Below are 22,901 nucleotides of genomic sequence, written 5' to 3'. Positions count from 1 at the left end.
AGGTATGCAGAGAGGGTGCAGGAGAGGGCTAGGAGTGAGAATGGAAATCGGCAGGGGACATCTCATGTTATTAGCTGGAAACATGGGACTAGGCATGATATGGGGGTCTATGACAGTGACCCTAGCTGAGGTTCTTACACGAGGGGCATTTAAAGAAATGACCACTTCCTACAGCCCTGCATGACTTCCAGAGGATGGAGAGGTGAAGTGGAAATTTCTGGTTTCTTTAACAACTCAGTTGTGTCCAGTCATGTTTTTCTGAAGACTGTCTTGTGAGTGGGCATGTGATGTTTTGCTGAAAACAGACATTTGAGAGGGCACATGATGTTTAGAAAGAATATAAATAGAACTCTACAGTGAGAGGATGGTTTGCATTGTTAAGACATGCAACACTTCACCGGTCTTAACTTCATAGAGAGAAATACGACAAAGAACTTCTCATGGAATTCCAGCCACTTTCCCTGACTCGTGCTGATTTTGTAGAGCCTCACTGTCTCTTGTGGATCGTGCTACTGCTAACTGATTTGTGCTTGATGTTTGCTGTTGACCTTGACTGCTGGTATCCTGACAGTGAAGAAAAGAATTTCCCCAAAGAACTACTTCTAAACAGGTCCACAAGTGCCTTTTCCTCTTAAACATTTTTCCTTACCTTTGGTTGATGGGTTAGAAGAAAGGTTTAAGCATTTAAATCAGTTTAGAAAAATCTAAGCCTAAAGAAGGGGGACATCAATCCACCCACAAATTCTTTTATTTTTAAATTGGATATTTTATATATTTACATTTCAAATGTTATTCCCTTTCTTAGTTTCCTCTCTGGAAACCCCCTATCCCATCCCCTCTCCCCCTGCTTCTATGAGGGTGCTCCCCTACCCACTCTCTCCATCCTGCGGCCTCCCCTGGCATCCTCCTACACTGAGACATCCAGTCTTCCCAGGACCAAGAGCCTCTCCTCCCATTGATGCCTGACAAGGCCATTCTCTGCTACATATGTCCCTTCATGTGTACTCTCTGGTTGGTAGTTTGGTCCTTGGGAGCTCTAGGGGGTCTGCTTGGTTGATATTGTGTTCTTCTTATGGGGTTGCAAACCCCTTCAGCTCCTTCAGTCCTTTCTCTTACTCCTCCACTGGGGACCCTGTTCTTAGTTCAATCGTTGAGTGTGATCATATACCTCTGTATTTGTCAGGTTCTGGCAGAGCCTCTCAGGAGATAGCTATATCAGGCTCCTGTCAGCAAGTACTTCTTGGCATCTGTAATAGTATCTGGGTTTGGTGTCTATATATGGGATGGATTCTCAGTTAGGGCAGTCTCTGGATGGCCTTTCCCTTAGTCTATACTCTACACTTTGTCTCTGTGTTTCCTTTAGACAGGAGCAATTCTGGGTTAAAAAATTGGATGTGAGTAGATGGCCCCATCCACCAACCTGGGGCTTTGTCTAACCTCTGGATATGATCTCTAGAGTTTCTCCCTCCCCTTTGTTGGGCATTTTAGCTAATCTCATCCCCATTGGGTCCTGGGAGACTCTTGCTTTCCTGGCACCTATAATTTGTTGGTGGCTACCTCCAGTTCTCCACCCTCCATTGCTACACAACTCTGTTCAAAGTTCTTACCTTCTGTATATCATTGCATTCTCCTTTTATACCTCATCTTCCACATACCTTTTCCCCCTCCTCTCCTCTCTTTCTCCCTAGTCCCTCCTACCCTCTACCTCCTGTGAATATTTTGTTCCTCCTTCTAAGAAGGACTGAAGCATCCATATACTTTGTGGCTAGACAGATAGCTCAAAGATTAAGAGCACTGACTGCTCTTCCAAAGATCCTGAGTTCAATTACCAGCAACCACATGGTGGTTCACAACTATCTGTAATGTGAACTGATGCCCTCTTATGGTGTGTCTGAGGACAGTGACAGTGTACTTATGTACAAATAAATAAATATTAAACATATCACCCACAAATTCTTCAACCCCAAATTTGTCTTACCTAAAGATGTTCAAGGATTAAAAATGGAGTAGAGTCTGAGGAAACAGACAACCAACTTGAGACCAATTCAATGTGAGAGAGCCAGTCTCTGATACTATTGATGATACTTAGCTATGCTTCCACACAGGAACCTAGCATAACTGTCTCCTGAGAGACTTCATCCAGCAACAGATGGACGCAGTTGCAGAGACCTGCACTCAAACATCAGGTAGAGCCCTGAAGTCTTGTCAAAGAGTGGGATATAGAAGTAAGCAAGTCAGAGTGTTCAAGGACACCACAAGGAGACCCATAGTCAACTAATCTGGGACCACAGGGCCTCACAGAACCTGGAACTCCAACCAGGGAGCATGACCCCTCCTTGTACTGGCCCTCCTTCTACTGGCTCTCCTTGTACTGCCTGGATGGGCCTCTGTGGGGGAGGACAGCACTAGTCCTGCTGAACTAGATGTTTCAGGAGTCAGGTGGTACCCAGGGATCTTCCCCTTCTCCTCAGAGAAAGTGAGTGCACAGTGGGGGAGGTATTTGTAAGGGAAGAGAGGAGGGAAGGGGTGTGGTTGGGATGTAAAGTGAATAAAAATAAATAAATTATTTAAAAAATAAAAATAAATAAAGATTAGAAAAAGAAAGGAAAGGAAAGAAGAAGCCTTAGGGTGGTAAAAGTTAGCTGTCTTCTGAGGATCTCCTGCCTCAGCCACCTTTCCACCCTGTGACCCAGCATCACTCTCATTACTGAGAAGTGTGAGTTGCTTCTAAGGGTCTGGGGCACAAATCAACAAGACCTCTTGAGATTAACAAAGGATAACAGAAGTGGGGGTGCCAGTGAGTCTTAAAGACTGCTTACAAGATCTAGTCTTGAACTTCACCATGGTCATCGTTGCCTCCTACAACTCAGCCTCTCACAATTTGAGTAAACTCTTAGGTAGGGAATCTTCCCAGAGCGAAGAAAAGGCTGCCTACATTCTTTAGTCTCTTGGGCTACCTTGTCACCTCACAGTAGGTGGGAACCTGTCTCTTGAGTCTTAAAACAGTCCAGAAATATGTTGCAGGGACTGTCGGGGAATAGCTCAGGAGAAGAATTTTCAGGGAGCATGCAATAGGCTGATCCTGGCTTTGCACATGGGTGTGTGCATATACATATTGCTGTGGGTTCATGGGTATCAGAGATCTGTGCTGGCAGTACTGTGAATGGAAGCCTTTTTACATGTCTAAAATTCATATCAAGAGAAGATACTGTAATATTCCTATGGGTTGCATCTGAGCTCCCCTCTTCCTAAGCCTAGTCCTTTCTTGTGTGCTCTGGCAGAAGCAACACTTCAGATTTCTTCTGGTGGCAGCAGCTCTGCTTAAGTGTTGTAGGTACTAGCCCACTTACTTTGACTTTATGGCATATTTATGTGATTTTGAGTCACAAGAATGCACAGAGAAGACATAGTCATCTGTTTTAGTTTGCTCTCTATTACTGTGATAAAACTTCATGGTCAAAAGAAACTTGGGAAAGAAAGGTTTATCAACTTAGAGCTTGTGGTTCCCCATACAGGAATGTTGGGTTAGGAAGTCGAGCATGGCAGAAATCTGGAGGCAGAAACTGAAATAGACATAATGCAGGAGTATTGCTTACTGGCTTGCCCTTCATGGTTTACTCTGTCTGCTTTCTTATAGCAACCAGGACCACCTACCCAGGAATAGTACTGCCCAAAATGTCCTCCAACATCAATCATTAATCAGAAAATTGAGGTTCTGTCATTCAACATGACTTTAGCTTGCATCCTATTGACATAAAACTAGACAGCAAAACATCTAACCAAATGATGGATAAACACTTGGCTGAGAAAGGAATGAAGAGTAGAGGAACACTCATGCTTGTTGGAAAAGATCTAAGACTCTTTTTGAGTAGACTACAAGTATCACCACAACAAAGGTAAGATATTAGCTTATCAAATGGAGGCCTGACCAACAGGTTAGTATATATTATGTTCATAAATAGAATAAGACCATGTAGAATAAGAACTGCTGTTAGAGGCTTCCTATAGTCCCTCAGAACTCAAAAAGTATGCCTAGTGTTATCTGGAACAACTATTTTGAATTTATTGGAACTCAAGGTAAGCAAATTAATCAACCATTCTAGGGCTAGGACTAGCTTCTTGTTTGGTCTTTATTATAGAAAATTTTGCTTTAAATTCCTTGTTATTTGATTAGCTAGCTGATCAAAGTAATTTAATGAATGTTCCCCGAACAGAGAGCAGATTATTTTCTCTCTCTCTCTCTCTCTCTCTCTCTCTCTCTCTCTCTCTAGTAAGCTTGAATATGTTATTCTTTATTTTGAGTCTCACCAAGTTTCTTAGGCTTATCTTAAACATGAAATTCTCCTCCTGCCTCAGTTTCTCTGCCAGATAGGATTATATATAGTAGATAGGCCAGTGTCACTAATCCAGTAGAATCTTTTGGCTATATTATGTTTTTAATTTTTATTTATTATTTTAACCATATTTGATTTTATGAATAGCAATACAATGTACATTTTAATAATACTATTCTGGAGTAGTTTGTTATTATTTAATAGAAGAAGAAAGGCAAAACTTTCTTACAGACTACAACAACCTTTCTTCTAGAAAATCTAATTAAAAATATTTTTCTAAATGGCTCAATATGAGTAATACATTCAGTAACTGTTTGAATATATCTACTTCCTAATCAATGGAATTTAAAATGAAAGCCCAGACTTTACAATCAGTTTCTTAAAGGAGTAACATATTGGATTCTTTCTTTTTTGAATTAAAGCATTATCTCTTCTTCAATAAACAAGAAGCTAAATTCATATATTATTATTATTAATTATTATTTCTAATTACTTCTCTCTATTTCTCTCTTTCTCTGTCTCTCTGTCTCTCTGTCTGTCTCTCTCTTTCTCTCTCTCTCTCTCTCTCTCTCTCTCTCTCTCTGTTTATGTGTGTGTACAGGTATAATGTGGGAGTGTATGAATGCCACAGTATATGTCTGAGGCTCAGAAGACGACACAGTGCAGTCAGATTTCTCATTCTGCTTTTGTATGGGTTCTGGGGCCTCAGGTTTCCAGGCATCTGGAGCAAGAGCCTTTACCACCTGAGTCATCTTGGTGCCTCTCTGGGTAAGATTTCTTAATTAAGTAGACTTTTGCTAATCCTGTACTCTTAAAATACTGTTCCAAAATTACTTTTGCTATAGCATGCTTTCTCTCATATTATGGATCTAGCCTTAAAAGCTGAGATTTGACAGCAGAGTACAGACAGACCAGGAAGGAGAGGGGAAACACCATGTAGTATGGTTAGCAGATGACAATGGGAAATAGGTAAGAGAAGTACACGATACCCATGCATGAGAAAATCAAAAGCAAATTTGCCGTTATATACAATCAATCAATACGATACATCTTTGTATTTATAAATGATTTCCCCTTCCTTTTTCCCTTTCTTTCTTCTCTTTCTTTTTTCCTTAATAACATTTTCTGTATTATATGAGTGTGAGTTCTTAGATTCCCTGGTCAGGTATATAAATCAGGGTTTAGGTTTCCTGTCAGCTCCTGTGGATGAAGCTAAGCATGTTGTACATTTCACTCCAGCTCATTAGAAGATGTTCTTTCTCCCCATCTTCTTTCTCTATTTGCTAGGACCCCTGATTGATTATCACTGTACCTTGCACCTGTATTAAAGTAATGTGCTGGGAACAAAGAAATGGGTAAATTGTTAACAGTGCTGCTCTTCCAGAGAACCCAAGTTGAGTTTCTCTAACCCGTGTCAGGGAGCTCACAAATACCTGAAACTCCAGCTCTAAGAGAGCTCACATAAGTTATAACCATCTTCACTCTGAGGCTGCTAGGAATCTAGGATCACAGGCGACGATGCCATGCATTTACAATTGTACCTCCAAAGCCTTGGTGTATGTAGCAGAGACTATCTAATAATCCCCAAATGGTTTTCTTACCTTTGTAGATACAGTAAACTACATCCCCATCTTTCTTGTGCTACTTATGAACACTTAGACCTTTGAATGTGACCAAGGAAGGAATAGACTCATGATTATTAGGTGGCTTCTCAAATCCTGAATCTTATGTTGCTGTTTATATTGCTTTATTAATTATATTGTTCTTTGCAACTTTCATCCATTCATAAAATGCATTCTACTTATTCTCATCTACCACACCAATTTTTTTTAGTTTAGTTAAGGGCATTTGTGTGATCATGGATTTGAAATTATCCGAAGGAGCTTAGTGAGCTCACTGGTGGGTGCACAAGTGAAGATGACTCTTCCTCTCCAAGAATGGTGCAATAGATTCGATAGGAGGATCCTGTGAGCCCTCCTCATACATGACTAATTATCAACTGGGTCAGTCTTGTACAGACTCAGTACAACTAACCACATCAGTTGTAAATTTAAGATCACAACAGTTGTGTCATGCCTACAGGGTGGTGTTTTTAGTGCTTCTCTCTATCTTTGAGCCCTTATTTTTTTTCTGACCTCTTTTCTGGGATATTTCCTGAGTTTTATAGAGCATATCATAAAGACTGAGCACTCTGTAGCTACTTATTCACAACACTCTAAGCAGCCCCAAGTCTCTGCATTCATCTCCATTCACTGTAAAGAGAGACTTCTTTTTATTAAGGACAAGGGTAGCATTCACATAGGACTACATACACTATGCCAATTTAACTACTATGACCGATGGATTCCTCAAATATAGGTTTTTGACAAGGTTTATATACCCCAGTATCTTGCATGGGTTCCTTCCTATGGAAATCTCAAATACAGTGAGATTATGGTTGGTTAACCCCATAAAAGTTAGGACACTATTGCAGAAGTAAGTACATTTTGGCTTTCAGGTTGCTACTGGCTCATAGGGTTTTCAGCTGCTTAAGAACCAGTGACAAACAAAAGTGTCAGCTGGCCTATGTGTGCTTTCTTTGAGAAAACACACCATTGTGGGAGTATTTGTGACTCCAAGAGCTTCATCCTAGAGGAAGAAGAGCGGGACCTACAGAGTAGAGACCCACAACTGTCTGACATGTCCTGCTCTGTTTACTTCTTGTCATTGGCCTGTCTGCTCATCTCTCTAGTCAGTGACAGTTCAATCATGAAACTGGATAGCTCACTGTATATGGAATTACAATTTTAGTGTGCTGTGTTTAACTTTGGCCAGAGATGTACTTCCTTTGAAATATTTGGGGGTGAACAAACATTTAAAGACACCCAGAGATGACAGCATGGACTGCCTTTAGCATGACGGTGTTTGGGGTAGAGAGGTGAAAGAGAAAGAGAAGGGGACAGTTAAAACACTATGAAGAGATGTAGATCTGGAGACAAGAGAGTGGAGAAAACCGGCTTGATTTGAGTAGCCTGCATTGCCACCTGAGGGCATAGTGATGTCTCTGCATAGACATTGAGGGCCATGTCTAGGTCTTTGGCCATGTAGCAGCAAGGGTCTGTGTTGATGTCCATGGCCCATATTATGACCAAAAGCCATTCAGATGTCCCTGGCCTGGGACCATGATGGTATCCAAGGGGTGCACAGAGCTGGCTCTACCTCCTCACTGCATAGAGCACTCAGAAGATCTGACCACATCTTTCACCTAGAGAGCGAAATAGAGCTGATTCCAGTGGCAGGAGGATGGGCAAACAGGCCCTGAGGGCATGAGCATATAAGAGCTGGTCCTGCTCCTGTCTACCATGCAGTAGAGTGGGTGAAAGAGATGCCCTCCCTTTGAATCACCTCCAGCAGCCCAGCTCTGAGGTCATGTGAACAGGAGAGCTGGTCCCCTTCTTTGCAGCTATGGCATTGGTAAACTAGACAAGCCAGTATTGGAGAGCTTACCCTGGTGGTGAGGGTGCATGAGAACAGGCTGACCAAATCAGCTACCACCCAGGCCCACATCCAGGGCTGTGAGTTAGCCCACACCAATATCTGCCTCGTCTCTGAATTACTGCAGCACTCCACACTACGCTTTATCTGATTGCTGGTTGTCAAGTATATACAGTTTGAAAATAATCAGTGTGGCAGATCAGTGTTTTTGGTTGGTCTATCTTTAACCCCTTCACCCCAGGAGTGCTTGAAAGGGCACGTCAGAGGTATCCTAGGAGGAAAAGAACCCGGTCTAGAGATGAACATGATAGAAACATTCCACCTGCCCTAGCATTCTAAGCTGGTATTTTAGCAGGAACACTGGGGACAAAAACAAAACAAAACAAAAACAAACCCAAAATACAAAACAAAAAACAAACAAAACAAACAAACAAAACAAAACAAAAACAAAAACAAAAACAAAAACGACCTACTCAAAGTCATCCTTATCCCAACACTAGGGACCTATGGCTATTACCACGTATGGTAAGAAAGATTTCAACAGTGCAACTAAATTAAAGATGTGGAGATGGAGACGATTCACAAACAGCAGGAGGGCCTGCGTATGTCAGGAGAGGGTGCTTATGAAGAAGAGGAAACAAGGACTTGAATGAAATGATTGCTCAAGAGGCTGAGTGATATAATTACTAACTCAGGATCAAGAGGAAGGGGTATGAGCCAAGGAACTGGGGTAGCTCTTTGGAATGGAAAAGGCAGGAAACCCTCCTGTACTATGATGTGGGTTTGTGGTTTAAGGGGATAGATTTGTGGCTCTTGTCGCTGCTACAATAAGCAACTGGCATGGAGAGGTTGATAAATCTCTCTGTGTCATATAAGAACCGCAGAATACTGGAGTTATTTAATAAAGTAGTAAGGCTAACCTAAATAAAACACTTAGAGACTAAGAAATAAAATTCCCACTTTAAGCAGTGATATTGGAAAGTCACTTCCTCTCCTTGCAAACAACTCTTGCTGTTCATTGGCTTCTAGACTGATCTGTGTCTGAGCGGCAGCTTCCCATTCTCTCCAATACACATATGACCCGACAGACTGTTGGTGGGCATTTTGGCAGCAGTGCCTAACTCAATACTGATCCTGGGAACAAGCAAGCTGCAAGCTGCCAACACTGAGGCACCCTAATGTTTTAATTGGTACTTATTTTAGACAGTCCATTTAAATGTCCCCAGCTTTTGCCAGATGCACAGGCAAGCTGACCTGACAAGAGAGCATGACAATGGCAGAGCAATGTGATAATTACGGGGTCCTGCTCTGCCCCACCTCCATTCATGTTTTCATGTCACTTAAGATTTCACTACAGGAAACCTTCTCAGCTTGTGCTAATCAGCAGTTTCTTGGCCCCGAACCTAGTAGATGATCAATAAATATGTGTTAAGTGAGAAAATATCAGAGTCAGAGATCTGGTCCAGTCAGATTCTAGTTGGTAAAGCCCCATCAACTCTCAAAAATTTCTTTAGAGAACCAGAAACTCACGAGTTGCATGAACTTCCAGTATGTCTCAATAAATGTGGCTGGAGAAAATCTATAAAAAGGAATGAAAAGGCATACCAGACTTTTAGCACCACAGTGTTCATTCCGGAGGGGCCAGAAACCCTAGCATGTGTCCATGCTGACGCTAAGTCCTTCAGGTATTGAAATAGAAGAGGCTACAAAGCCAGTGCTTCCAGTGTTGCTATTTTCTGCAAGAGATGTGTAAATGGAGGTTAAGTGGTCATCAGAGTCAAGCAGTGTATGAATTCAGCTTTATCTGACCATAGCCATCTTAAGTATAATTGCTGTAATTTCCAAGCGTAACCCTGGATGGCCTTTCCTGATTAGTTTTCAACATCATATAAATAGACCAAACTATTGGAGTGGCATGTGTAGTTTTGTATCAAGAACTTGACCCTGCCTACATGCCTAGCCTTTGATAATAATTTAAGATAAGCCAAGCACATGGTGGTTGGTGTAAAATCCCTGTTACACTTACGGCTCTAGATATCCAATCTTAATTGTGGGACCTGCCTTGCTTTGCTATCAAGCTAGACTATGAATTGTGAGAAAGTCACCAAAAACTTTCACTCTCTGCGGTCCTAGATCTGTTTGCTCTTTCTTCCTCTCATAGTCTTCAGGGAAGTTGTTATCCCCTGGGGCAGCTCATTCCTGAACCCGAAATCCAGATTCTTCTGTGTTATGTATGCATTCCTCAGTAATGCTCAGATTTTTTTTAAGGATTTTGTTTCCTCATATATAATGTAAAAATAATAATAATACCTGCTTTCTTAGGTTGTTGGCTTAATCCAACCTAATCATTTACCATGGAATGTGGCAGCCTGTAATATCTACCATACTTTCTCTTGTCCCACAATAGCCACATATCATGACAGCTCCATTCCTTTTTACACAGCCTTAGGTCAGAAGTAAGGGTTGGAAGGATACTGGTTGGCATAGTGGCTGGTCCTGTATAGTTTGTCCCTGGAAAGGTGGATGTCCTGGGAGCCAGAGTCCTGCAAACAATTGGTTCAACAGGCATGTGGCTTTCTATCCCAGGCAGCCTCTCTCTTATAGTGCATATATCCTCACCTAACCCGGGAACTAACTCCTCAGTTGAGTGCAAGATTGGCAGTGATGAATCTGAGAAGGATACATACTTCTCTGTAGATTCCCTACATCCCATAGACACTGTGCCTGTATACTGTATTTGTTCCAGGGTGAGAGTAGGCCTCAATGTGCCACTGAATGTCCAGCCTGGAGAACATTTAAGCCTTTGGTGTAACAGCCGCATGTAATACTCTGAGAATTATCCTCAAGGAAGGAAATGGGTGTTGTAGGGAAGAACATCTTTCCTGATGCATCCTGACCCTGGGAAAAGGAAAAACCTGCAGGTGCTACAGTACTCATCAAGTTCCAGCTTCTCCCAGCATATAACACCCTGCAAGTTACAAAGGGGCAATGAGAGGGATAAAGCATTCAAACTGCAGAGATGATCCTTGGCAATCTCTTTCCCTTTGAGCAAGCCTGTGTTATGACACACATGACTAGCTCTCCAGGGCATGCAATATTCTTTTCATAAGAGGTCTCTAATCAGGGACATGCTTCTGTTTTCCTTTGGCTGTTATGTCTACCCAGAAGTAACTGCATTGAAATTTACATGCCCTTCTTACCCTCTTTTCTACATATATCATTAATGATGAATTATTCAAAACTTATAATTTAAAAATACATTTATTGTGTACTGATTTTGCTTTTAGAGTGATAGAAAAACATTTAATTTAAAATGTTGCAGAAAGTTTGAAAGCTGCCTAGGCAGAATTTATTTTATTTTATTTTATGTTTTAAATTTCATTCTGCACACAAAGAAGGGGCTGTTTGCTTGTCTTTATGCTGGAGGTAGGTGGTACTTTGCTGGCCCAGAATTCTTCCCATTACTCTATCCCTCTGCACAGTCATGTTGGGACTGATCCCCAGCAGGTGCTGAGAACTTTCTATTCTGAGCAAAGAAAGAAGACTTTTGTTGCTGGAGAAGCTCACGGCAATGCTTTTCCACAAATGACACAAGTTACAAATATGAAAGTGATAAGGTCTGCCATAACAACCATAGATGAGAACTAGGAAGGCCAAAAAAAAAAAGCCTTATCTTTATATCCTTCCTGAGAAATTCCATATAGGATATATTTATTAAAGAGAGTGTTCAGTTATAGATGTAGGAGGAGAAAACACCAGAGGATGAAGAGAACTTGAGTCTTAGAAAAAAGTCTTCATTCGAGGAAAAACTTCATTTCTCCAGTTCTACCTTGAGTTTGTGTATCTATCATTGCTGTGACTGTCACGTCGATAAGTCAAGGGGTGTTGCCCCAGCCTGGTGGTGGGATACTGTGATGGAAGGTCGAACTTGTGTGTCTGTGATCCAATAAAACAGACTGTCTAGATCAGGAATAACCTTACCAAGAGGGGAAATCTGGGCTGAATATTAGCAAAGAGAAGAGTTGACTCCAAGGGTAGAAGGAGAACTTTCTCTTTCAGAGATCATGGTATTGGAGGTATAGGATTATAAGCAGTGGCTTTGAATTCAAACAAATTGAAGGTGTCAGGCAGGATAGCAAAATGATGGCAGAAATATAGGCAAGGTCCAAAATGGGAGATAAACGAACCAGACACATAGCAGAGAGCTTTGAAACAGTGTCATCAATGATGTTTTTGCAGGTCTCAAAATGATGCTGATGAAAATGCTACTGCTGCTGCTGCTGCTGGTGATGGTGGTGATGGTAGTTGTGGGGATGGTAATGGTACCTAAGGGTTTTGTTTCCCTTCAGCTCTAACCCATGTCTTCTGGGATTACTCCATTATACAGCATAAAGAGAGGCAGGTTAGTGCAGTGGAGGTAAGCGATGAGGAGCTGCTAGCCTATAAGGGATATTTTATAGGGCCCCAACCCCTAACAGTAGATTTAGGAGGTAGGCAGGGTACTAGAGCTGAATATTTAGTTGTGGCATAAGTCACTGTATTTACGTCCTAAGAGAAAGAAATCACATGAGAAAGAGAGAGATCTGCTGGATAAAGTGCCTCTAGGAGAAGATAATCTGGGACAAGCTTCATCTATAGTAGATTTACTTCATATGAGTGTCTGAACAACTAACCCCATAGAAGTTGGACAGAGTACTTGTCTACACCTCAGTCTACAGAGGTGAAGGTACAACCTGCCAGGATTGTGGTAACACCATGAGGGTCATGGTAGAGAAGCATATGAAAGCCCTTGCTTTTGCTTGCTTTCACCAGCAAAACTGACTGTTAGCCTTTGAAAACTGACTCGCTCATGTGGATGAGGTCCTTGCCAAGCTGTCATCTTCTCTGTGAAGTCCTTCTGGGTGGGGTAACCATGAGGACTTACATACTCTGGTAAAGCTAGTTCCTGGATATTAGAAATGAGTACTGCAGCAACCTGGGGTATTGGTGTTGAGTTCATTTACTCTGCTTAATGGTACTGAAATTGAATACCTAAGACTGGGTAATATAAAATGTCCTAGAGGCTGAGATATCAGGATGTGTACCATGAGGGCCTTCCTGCTCAGTCATCGTGTGGTGGATGGTATCACAGGGTGGAATGTGGTAGAAGAATCAATCAAGGAACAGGTTCTGTCTATCCTCTTCTTTTGATCAGCTAATATCACCATGAGGGCTGTGACTTTATGATTTCTCTAACTCTGATTGTGTGCCCTCTACCAGAGGCTGCCCTTTAAATAACATCATTATATGAATTTATGAACTAAGGCTTTATGTTTGCAACAGAAGGAATTTTAGGACAACCTCAAGCCTTATCAGAGCTGTCTTCTTTGTTAATCTAAGGCAAGTGTCAGCTACATGGTACACTTCTCCAAACTGCTGCTTTCCTTTGTAGCAATTAGCACAAGCCTGTCCTAGTGATGTGAATGCCTCACCAGGCCTGTGTTTCTAGCACCTGCCTCTTACTTGGTCCACATTGCTATGCAGTGCACATTTATAGAAAGAACAATAGTATATCCTTCCTTCCCCCAAAATGATCTTTCTGTGCCTCTAGGTCTTGGCTCATGGCATTCCTTGTTCCATAAGTGTTTTATGCTGCCTTCTTTGTCTAAAAACCTATTTACTCTTGACAACCAACTCAGACATCAGTTCCTTTTAACCTGTAGGAAGTAGCCTGGTTTCTGAAGACCTCCTGCATGCCACAATATTTGTTGGGTAAATGACTCTATATTTGTCTCTGTAAATGTCAGTTTTACTGGCTTTGGTCCATCTCTTTTGAATTATTTTTGATTCCTTATTTGTGATCTAATCTATTAGTGACCTGTAACAGGCCATGTCACCCTCAATTAAATAAATGTGCACTCCGTGGATTCATCCTATGTTTATCCGTTACACAAAACAGGCCTGATAAATGTCACCTGTCATGTGCTTAGGGAAGACAAATGAGATTGACCTGGACAAAATCATGTCTTGGAGATAAATTTGAATCTCCCTTATACCTAAAATCTTTTCTCTCTCTTGTATTAAATCAGCCTCGCATCGTCTCTGTGTCCTTGAGTGAACCGTTCACCTTGTGTCACCAATTCTAGGGCAGCACCTCTATTTTGCAGAATAACGCTTACTTTTACTTCTTAGAATAGTGTCATCTTCACGGAGCATCCAGAACCTTTTCAGACGTTGTTCTAGACAATGGACCACAAAAGATGAGCCAGGATCCGCCTTGAGACCTGTTTAGGTTTTATCTTAATTTTCACCTTTTTTTTTTTGGGGGGGGGGAGGGGTTTTCCAACCGAAGTCAGAAAACCTACTAGACAAATTCTAAAAGAGCTGTAACACTTTAATTTTCACCTTTTTTAGTTGCTGTTTGAGAAAATCACACAGCATGTCCAGTGCTTCTTTTCTTTGTCTATGGAAATCGGAGTAGAATTACCTGCTGGATTGAGTTCTGCAGGTCAGTTGACATCGTGCAGTGTCCTGTATGGTGCTGGCTGCGTGACCCATTCCCAATCCTTGTTTATCTTTCCCACTACAAAGGCGTGCCCTGGAGGGCCTTCTATCTTGCATTTTCCTCTTCTCTGTTGCCTAAAGACTATTCCTTGACTCTGAACAGACTTGCCCCTATTTTCTCCTTTGAGTTAGAAGAGGGATACCATCTCTGTAGCTGGTTTCTTGCTACCAGGCAACACCTCAGAGGCAATTTGAATCTCACACTGTAAGATCTATAGGTCATCATGGGCAGGTTTTATGAATGGCATCTCTAGTTGATTGGGCGTTTTACACAGGAAAAGTCTATTCAAGCCACAGGAGGAGATAGAAACCAAGTTTCTATGGACTGTGAGGTCATACATGAGGTTAGTGTGTCCCAGTGAGGTGGTCTGTGAGAACTCTTGGTGTTAACCTTGACCTCTTCTGTAGAGATGTGACTGCTGCCTTCTCTTTCTTTCCCTTTTGTAGTTACTTTCCTTATTCTATGTATTTTTTTTTATCTTTCAGTTTTATTTTGAACCCTCTCTGTTCCTCACTTACACCTTCCTCGTGGCTTCCGTTCCCTATTTAGCTTGAATGCCAGCTATACCTTTCCTACCTTCCTTCCTTGGCTTTAACCCTTGGGATCAATTAGGTCAAGCAACTGCCTCTTGTGCATAAGCAATACCTGGTCCACGAAATGCAGCCTGCTAAGCAAACAAGAGATGGACTCACTCAGTGTGGGCAAGCTTACAGTTTCTCAGAAAATCCCAGCTCATTTCTCCCCAGTCCTTGCCCCTGCCCCATCTGGATGCACCCCTTTCCTCCTTTCAGCCTTGTCTGACCTTCAATACATTGTCTCTTCAAGTATCATTAGAATTTTATAAAGGAACCCCACCTTGTGTCACAGAGCAGCATCTCTGCTGATCTATTAGCATGGATATAAATACACTCAGTGCAAGTGAAGAGCTAGCTGATGAAATAAATCATGAGAAAATTTACAGGAAAGTCTTGAATCTCATACAAATCATTTAAAATGAATACGAAATTGGTTGCCAGCATGCAGCCAGAATACTTTCTCTCTTTATATATGCCTTTAAAAAAAAGTTCTGCAAATTAAAAGACTGAAAAAATCTTGTGGGTTTATTTTTTTATTTTTTTATACACACAGAATCTTCTCCACTTCTGCTGTGTCCTTCCAGAAACAAAGGAACAAACTTAATTTTGTTTAGCCAGCTGATTAATCTGGGAAGGAACAGTAACAGCTCAGAATATATTTAGTTTCTTATCCTACAGTTCAGGCTGATGTTTGCTAGTGCTGGCCTCAGCAGCCAGTGAGGGCTTTCCTGCCTGGAACATCTCTGGGAGATAGGGAGGGTCAATATCCACTATATAGCTCATGGGAGTCAGGAGGAAAGTGGAGAGAAATTATGAGAAAATGAGGAAGCCAGCCTACCCTGATATTTGTTAAAGGCTAAACTAAAACAGTAAATCTGCAGACAGGTGGGGCTAGATAGAAGATTTTCATGGGAAAGTTAAAGAAAGATGAGGACATTTGATATTCTGGGTCTTTAGATCCCTTCCCCAATGACTTCCTTCACCTCCTCCCCATCCCCATCACACTACATAGACACAATGGTTTGCTAAGCTCACTAAGTCTCTCGTCTACACTATTCTCTTTTCTTTCTCCATGACTTTGTCTTAAGATGTCCCACTCTATGATCTGATGACTATATATTTCCATTGTAATTCACATTATCCCCATGAAGCCACGAGAGTTGCATCTCCTGTCTTCACTTAACCCTACCCATGACTCAGTCACAGTACAGCTCAACCAATCTTAGGATTTTATTCTTCTACAAGTTTGCCTCACACTCTATATAAAATTAATCCAACATAGATCATTGATATAACTATTAAAGCTAAATAAACTATAATAAAAAAGTGTGTGTGTGTGTGTGTGTGTGTGTGTGTGTGTGTGTGTGACAGACTGTGTTTCAGTCAACAATGAGAATTGCCAATCTAGTCAACTGTTTCTTTTTTTATAGTTGTGATTGGGTCATTAGATGGGGAAGGGCTTGGTAAGGATCTTGGGAACCTTGTAAGTCTTGTTCCCTGGCTAGTTTTATGTCAATTTAACACAGCTTGAGTCATCTGAAAGAAGGAAACTTCAAATGATAAGATTCCTACATAAGATCCTACTGTATGGCTTTTTCTTGATTAGTGATTAACAAGAGAAGTCTTAGTTCATTGTGAGTGATACTATCCCTGGGTACCTGGTAGTCCTAGGTTCTGTAAGATAGCAGGCTGAGCAAGCCATGATGAACAAGCCAGTAAGTGTCATCCCTTCATGACCGCTGCATCAGCTTCTGCATCCAGGTTCCTACCCTGTTTGAGTGCTTGTCCTGAATTCTCTTCAATGACAATCAGTGATTAGGAAATGTAAGCTAAATAAACTCCTTCCCAAGTTGTTTTGGTCATGGTGTTTCAACACAGAAATAACAACCATTACTGGACAGTCTTACAAAATTCCTCTATTTCTCCATAAGGAAATCTTTACAGACACGATCTCAGAACAGTCTCATGTGGACCTTCACAGCTGCTCTGCTTCTAGACAGTGATGGTCACATACAGCCATGAGTAAGAAGCAGAAAGTTAAGAAATCTTGTGATGTTTCCTACAGAGGTTCCATAGGAATATAAAGGAGTAGAAAGATTCCTGTCGCTTAGGGAGATAACCACTGTAACATGCTAACACATACATTATTTATGTCTTTGTAAAGCTGCCTGTGTCAGTAAACTTGTGATGCTGCCAGTTGAATAAAATGGAGCACATGAAGTTAATCAAGTTGCACAATATTTAATAATAAATGACTACGACTATGCTATTGGTTATCTGTGAAATATATTTACTACTCATTTGAAAGTATACCATATCATATACTAAAAGCAAGTTTTCTGGAAAACAGTATGCTCACTATGTTCATATAGATAATGTTTATAAAGTCTCTGGTTTGTACCATTTCCTTTGGTGTTTGCTTTAATTTTTTGTTTTTTTCCAATCCTGTAGCCCTAAGACTAGTAGATTATTTCATATACAATACTCTACACACACACACACACACACACACACACACACACACACAAACACACGCGCGTGCACGCATACACTCTCATATACACTCTCATACACATACACACACATACTTAAATGTACCTATACACTCACCTACCTACAAGCATAAACACATACCATATAATGTAGGTGTTTAGTAAGCTGTATAAGTATATTCTATACTCTTTTCACTGAAGTGTTTCCTAATGCATTTAGATGTTTTCATTGTTGAACAATTCATGATCATACTAAAACAATAATTTTGATTTGATTAAAATTTAAGTGTATTTACTAAGAGAAACTATTAAGACACTATGCAACCCCATAGGAAGAACAACATATCAACCAACCAGAACTCCCCCCGCCAAGAGCTTCCAGGGACTAAACCACCAACCAAAGAGTACACATGGAGCAACCCATGGCTCCAGCCACGTATGAATAAGAGGATGGCCTTGTCGGGCATCAATAGGAGGAGGAGAGGACCTTGGTCCTGTGAAGGCTTGATTTCCCCAGTGTAGGGGAATGCCAGGGTGGTGAGGGGGGAGTAGGTGGGTGGGAGGGGGAGCACACTTATAGAAGCAGGGGGAGGGGGCATAGGAGAGGAAGATTCTGGAGAGGAAACCAGGAAAGGGGAAAATATTTGAAATGTAAATACACAAAATATCCAATAAAAAAGAAACTATACAACAAATGACAATAAGACACCTATTAAAGAATATTAAAGAATATTTTGATAAGTCAATAATAAAAAGACAAACAACCCAGTGAAAAATTAGTGAAATATTTAAATAGACACATTATTGTCAGGGTGTATTAATAGTTAAGAAGCAAAACATATACATTATAAAGGACTACTATCAAATTATTCAGGGAATGTTTGAAGATGAACAGCAAGTAAACAGACCATCTAATTACAAAATGGATCAATAAACTGGGTAGATTTCTCCAAAGGAAACACACAGATGGAGAAAACCATGCAAACATGTCTCAGCATCAGAAGTTAATTTAAATGGCAGTGGTGAGTTAGGGTGCAGGCCATAGTTTGAACGTGTCCCTTCCAAGGCCAGGTGTCGTGAAATGGCTAGTGTCATAACATAAGGAGGTGGTGACTTTAATAGGTGATTCAGCCATAAGAATCCCTTCGAACAGGATTAAAATTGTTGTGAAAGAAGTTTTATAGTTTTCTTCCATCCCCTCTCTCTCTCTCTCTCCCCCCTCTCTCTCTCTAATCCCACTTAGCTCCTTGTTCCTTTGTATCCATTTTCCGCCATGAAAGCTCCCCTACAAAAAATAAATAAGATAGAATAATAATAATAATAATAATAATAATAATAATAATAATAACAACAACAACAGCAACAACAACAAAACCCAAACTCCAACCTTGTCCTGGAAGTTGTAGTGTGTGGCATGGCATACCCTTTGTCCACACCTATGTTCCTTGCAATGAGTCATTGGTTTCTTTCAAGGCCTCGAGGTTCTGCTATACTGTTTTTTTTATTCCACCTTTATTAAATTGTGTATTTCTTATTTACATTTCAAATGTTATTCCCTTTCCCGGGTTCCAGGCCAACATCTCCCTAACCCCTTCCCCTTCCCTTCTATATGGGTGTTCCCCTCCCCATCCACCTCCCCATTCATCCTTCCCCCAACAATCCCATTCATTGGGGGTCCAGCCTTGGCAGGACCAAGGGCTTCCCCTTCCACTGGTGCTCTTACTAGGCTATTCATTGCTACCTATGAATTTGGAGCCCAGGGTCAGTCCATGTATAGTCTTTAGGTAGTGGCTTAGTCCCTGGAAGCTCTGGTTGGTTGGCATTGTTTTCATGTTGGGTCTCAAGCCCCTTTAGCTCTTTTAGTCCTTTCTCTGTTAATAATGCTTTCCCATGGGGGAATCTGAGTATCCTTGTGTTGCTCTGTGTCATGGAGACCATACAGCTTTAGATTTGCATGACTAGTCCTTTCATCCACTTCAGCAGATCCTAGATGAGGCAGATACTGGGGTGAGTCAACTCTAAGCCCTCTACCTGAGCATGGGAGGTAAATGAGGTCAGCCTGCTAGCTCTCTTGTGTCCACATCACCAGCTCTTCAGCACTGTCCCAGCTAGTTCACCCAGTGCCACAGCTGGCAAGGGGTAGGGTCAACTTTCTTGCTCTCATGCCGTCTGGGCCAGCTCACAGATGCCTTTACCACCACAGCCAGTTCTACTGTGTTGCCCAGGGAAGGGGTGGGGCCAGCTTTCCCAGTACAGCAGCCAGAAAGGAGCTGTGCCAGCTTTCCTGCTCTCATGGACCCAGGGCCATGTGAGAGTTACAGAAGTCATTCCACCTTGGCCCATGCCAGCTCACTGGCAGATGAATGCCAGGACCAGATCCTACAATCAGACCTTCTGTCTGGCTCAACAGCACTCCTGCCACCAGGGTCAGCTCTACTGTGCTGTCAAGGCATGGCTCAGGAGTACTGCAGCCAGGGAGGCATGGTGACAGCTCTCCAGAGTGCCACAAGCACTTTCGGGACAAGATTAGCTCTGCATATCCCTTGGATATCAATATGGTCCCTGGTGGCAGTCCATGCCAGAGATATCCACATGACCTATGGAGGTAATATAAGCCATGGACATTGACACAGACCCATTCTGCTCCATGGCCACAGACCTGTGCTGGCACCTGAGGACATGGTGATACCCCAGCTCATGCTGTCACCAAGGGCCATGTCTGTGTCTATGTGTTTTTTTTTAACCTCTCTGCTCCCTACTGAGTTAGGAATGTTCATTCCTGTTTTCAGATGCCAGAAGCTGCAAGGCACAATCCTGGACATAAAGAGTAGCATTCTCTATACAAAGTCATCTCATCAGCATTGGATCTTAGACTTCTCAGCCTTCTTCACTGTCAGCAAGACATTCTATTATTTGCTTAGTCATGGGTATTTTGCAACCTCATCACAAGACCAAGACATCATTTGGGCCAAGACAAAATCTGTTAGCTAACATCTAACATGTTGACATCAAATGCTGTGAGGATGTGTGGGCAGTACGGGCAGTGCTCATTCTGCTGAGAAAAATGGTGTGAAATGGCGAAGCCACTTTGTAAGATGGGAAGGATTTTTTGCAGTTTTTTTTAAAAAAATAAAGTGTTAATATACTCTTACCACACCGCCTAGCAACCATTATATTCTTTGATATTTACCCAAGTGAGTTGTCTTACATTTAAACCAGAGACTTCCACAAATACACATTTGAGCTTTACCCATAATTACAGAAAGAATAAAGCTGTGCTGTGAATGTGTCCTAATTTGGAAGACTCCAATTTCCTGAGTGATAAATATCACTATACGAATTAATCAATGTGATGAGTCATGGTGGGGGCACATGCCTGTAGAGATTTTAGAACACCAAAGTAGGCAAATCCCATGAATTTGAGGCAGTCTTGGGCTATATATTCTGTATCAGGCTAGCTAGGCTACATAGGGATATCCTGTTCTTCAAAACCATACACACATACACTCATACAAATACACACAAACTTAAAACCAATGCACCATTGCTATAAATTCACATGTGAAAAATAAAATGGAATGGAAATCCCAGAGGTAAACTCATTTGTGTGTGTGTGTGTGTGTGTGTGTGTGTGTGTGTGTGTGTGTGTGTTTAATATTTTTATTTACTTGTGCTGGGAACCAAGCCTGCTTACACAGCCTCTGTCTCAGGAATGTTTCAAGAATGTCAAGCCCACTTACACCCTCTTAGAAACCTAGCCAATTATCTGTTCTTATCAATATACTTGCAATTTATGGTTTAGGGCTATATGGAGGGTGGTGACGGTAGTGAAATTGATCTTGGGCCCCATGTGGTCTTTCTGCCTGCTTGTCTTTATAAGCCACTGTATCAAAATAAAGTTTGAGAGCTTGATCAGACCATAGACTTGCTCTCCTTCTTCGTGCCTCCTGTCCCCCATTCTTTCACTCCCTCCCAGGTCTCCTCTGGCAGGCTGGGGCATAAATGGTGCTTCTATGCTGCATGGCTGGCCTCAAATGTATAGGTGTAATTGAACCCCCGTTTCAGAAACCTCAGTATCAGGGACGACAGAGTATGCCAGTCTGCCAAGTGTGTTGGTTAGACTTTTTTAGACTATTCAGAGAATAGAATTTGCGATTATGAAAACACTTCTATCTCACTGACATGTAGGCAAATCTGTAGAGCATCTTCTTCTTTTTTTTTTTTTTTCGGAGCTGGGGACCAAACCCAGGGCCTTGTGCTTGCTAGGCAAGCGCTCTACCACTGAGCTAAATCCCCAACCCCCCAGCATCTTCTTGATTAATGATTGATGTGAGATGGCCTAGCTCACTGTGGGTCATGCTACTCCTGGGTTGTATAAAAACGAATGCTGAGTAGGCCAAAAATAAAAGTGTTTCCCCATAGTGTCTGCCTTAGTTCTGCCTTGGTTTCCCTCAGTGCTGCACTATGATTAGACGTGTCAGCCAAATAAACTTGTCCTCCCTAAGTTGTTTTAAGTCTTTATCACAGCAATAGAAAATGAACCAAGACATCAACTAAAGACAGTTAATTGTTCATTGGGAAACCAAAACTCTTTCACAGAGGCATGATATTATTTTCAACAAAAAGATGGTGAAAAACAGAATAGTTACATGCAAAAGAATGAAGGTGGGCCATTGTATTATATCATTTACAAAAAAAATTAACTAAAAAAGATACTAGACCAAGATAAAGATTCAGTATATAATGTTCTTAGAAAATAATGTAGAGGACACCTTTCCTGACATTGGACATTTGATTCCTTGGGTATGACAACAGAAGCATAGCCATTAAAAAAGAAAGAAATTGAACTCTACAAAAGTTATTTTAATATGTAATCAAAAGATGTTATAAAGATTTGAGACACAGGATTGTGAAAGCAGGTGCAACCTTGACTTTGGAGCCAGAAACTGAGCCTACATCTGGGTACAAAGCAGAGGGAGACAAAGATGAATTGAAATTCAGCCTAGATGAGGAGGATGTGACACCATGGGCTGTGGTATCAGGGTACAAGAGCCTAGGGCCAAGACGAGATAAGCAGGGAAGCACATGTGGGAATAATGGCGATGAGGACTATGTCTTGACTACTTCTCTGAGGGACTCTCATGGGAAATGCAAGGAATGAAAAGAACAGCTGGGTTAGCTGAAAGAATATCTATGATGACAACTGCTCTGTGACCTGATTAGGCTGCTGCAGTTAGAAGGAGAGCTTGGCATGGTAAATGATTGAATCCGAAAAGATGAGCGAGTTCTTTCCCTTTAAGATCTTTCACTAGGCCCTGAGTAGTGTGGACCAGAAACATGTTCACAACCTCTGTGAGACAGCCACAGAGGACTACAGCTGAACTGATATTTTTCTAGAGGATATACAGATCTCAATTTTTGTTGAGCCAGGAAGGGAGCCTGGAGACAGTTTTCTCTGTGGTTAGGACAAAAGCTTGTATCA

At 41.5% G+C, this 22,901-nt stretch overlaps 1 long non-coding RNA gene and 1 other non-coding gene across 3 annotated transcripts; one reads left to right on the top strand and one right to left on the bottom strand.

Annotated features, from left to right (window-relative positions):
• Positions 1–381: 381 nt before the first annotated feature.
• LOC120094098 (uncharacterized) lies at positions 382–21,336 on the top strand. Of its 2 annotated transcripts, none has more exons than XR_005488017.2 (5): positions 382–610; positions 2,106–2,186; positions 3,638–3,896; positions 4,936–5,102; positions 20,209–21,336. It is a non-coding gene; the product is annotated as an uncharacterized LOC120094098 (long non-coding RNA). The 2 variants fall into 2 exon arrangements; XR_005488018.1 differs by lacking the exon at positions 20,209–21,336 and adding an exon at positions 12,048–13,714 and having other exon boundaries at positions 388–610.
• Positions 14,121–14,182, bottom strand: LOC120094430 (U7 small nuclear RNA). The gene has a single exon (XR_005488745.1). It is a non-coding gene; the product is annotated as a U7 small nuclear RNA (small nuclear RNA).
• Positions 21,337–22,901: the final 1,565 nt, after the last annotated feature.

Source organism: Rattus norvegicus, chromosome 8 (genome assembly GCF_036323735.1).
Source record: "Rattus norvegicus strain BN/NHsdMcwi chromosome 8, GRCr8, whole genome shotgun sequence".
NCBI classification, from domain to species: Eukaryota; Metazoa; Chordata; class Mammalia; order Rodentia; family Muridae; genus Rattus; species Rattus norvegicus.
The sequence above is the reverse complement of the archived record's forward strand: the minus strand, read 5'-3'. Positions and strand labels throughout refer to the sequence as shown.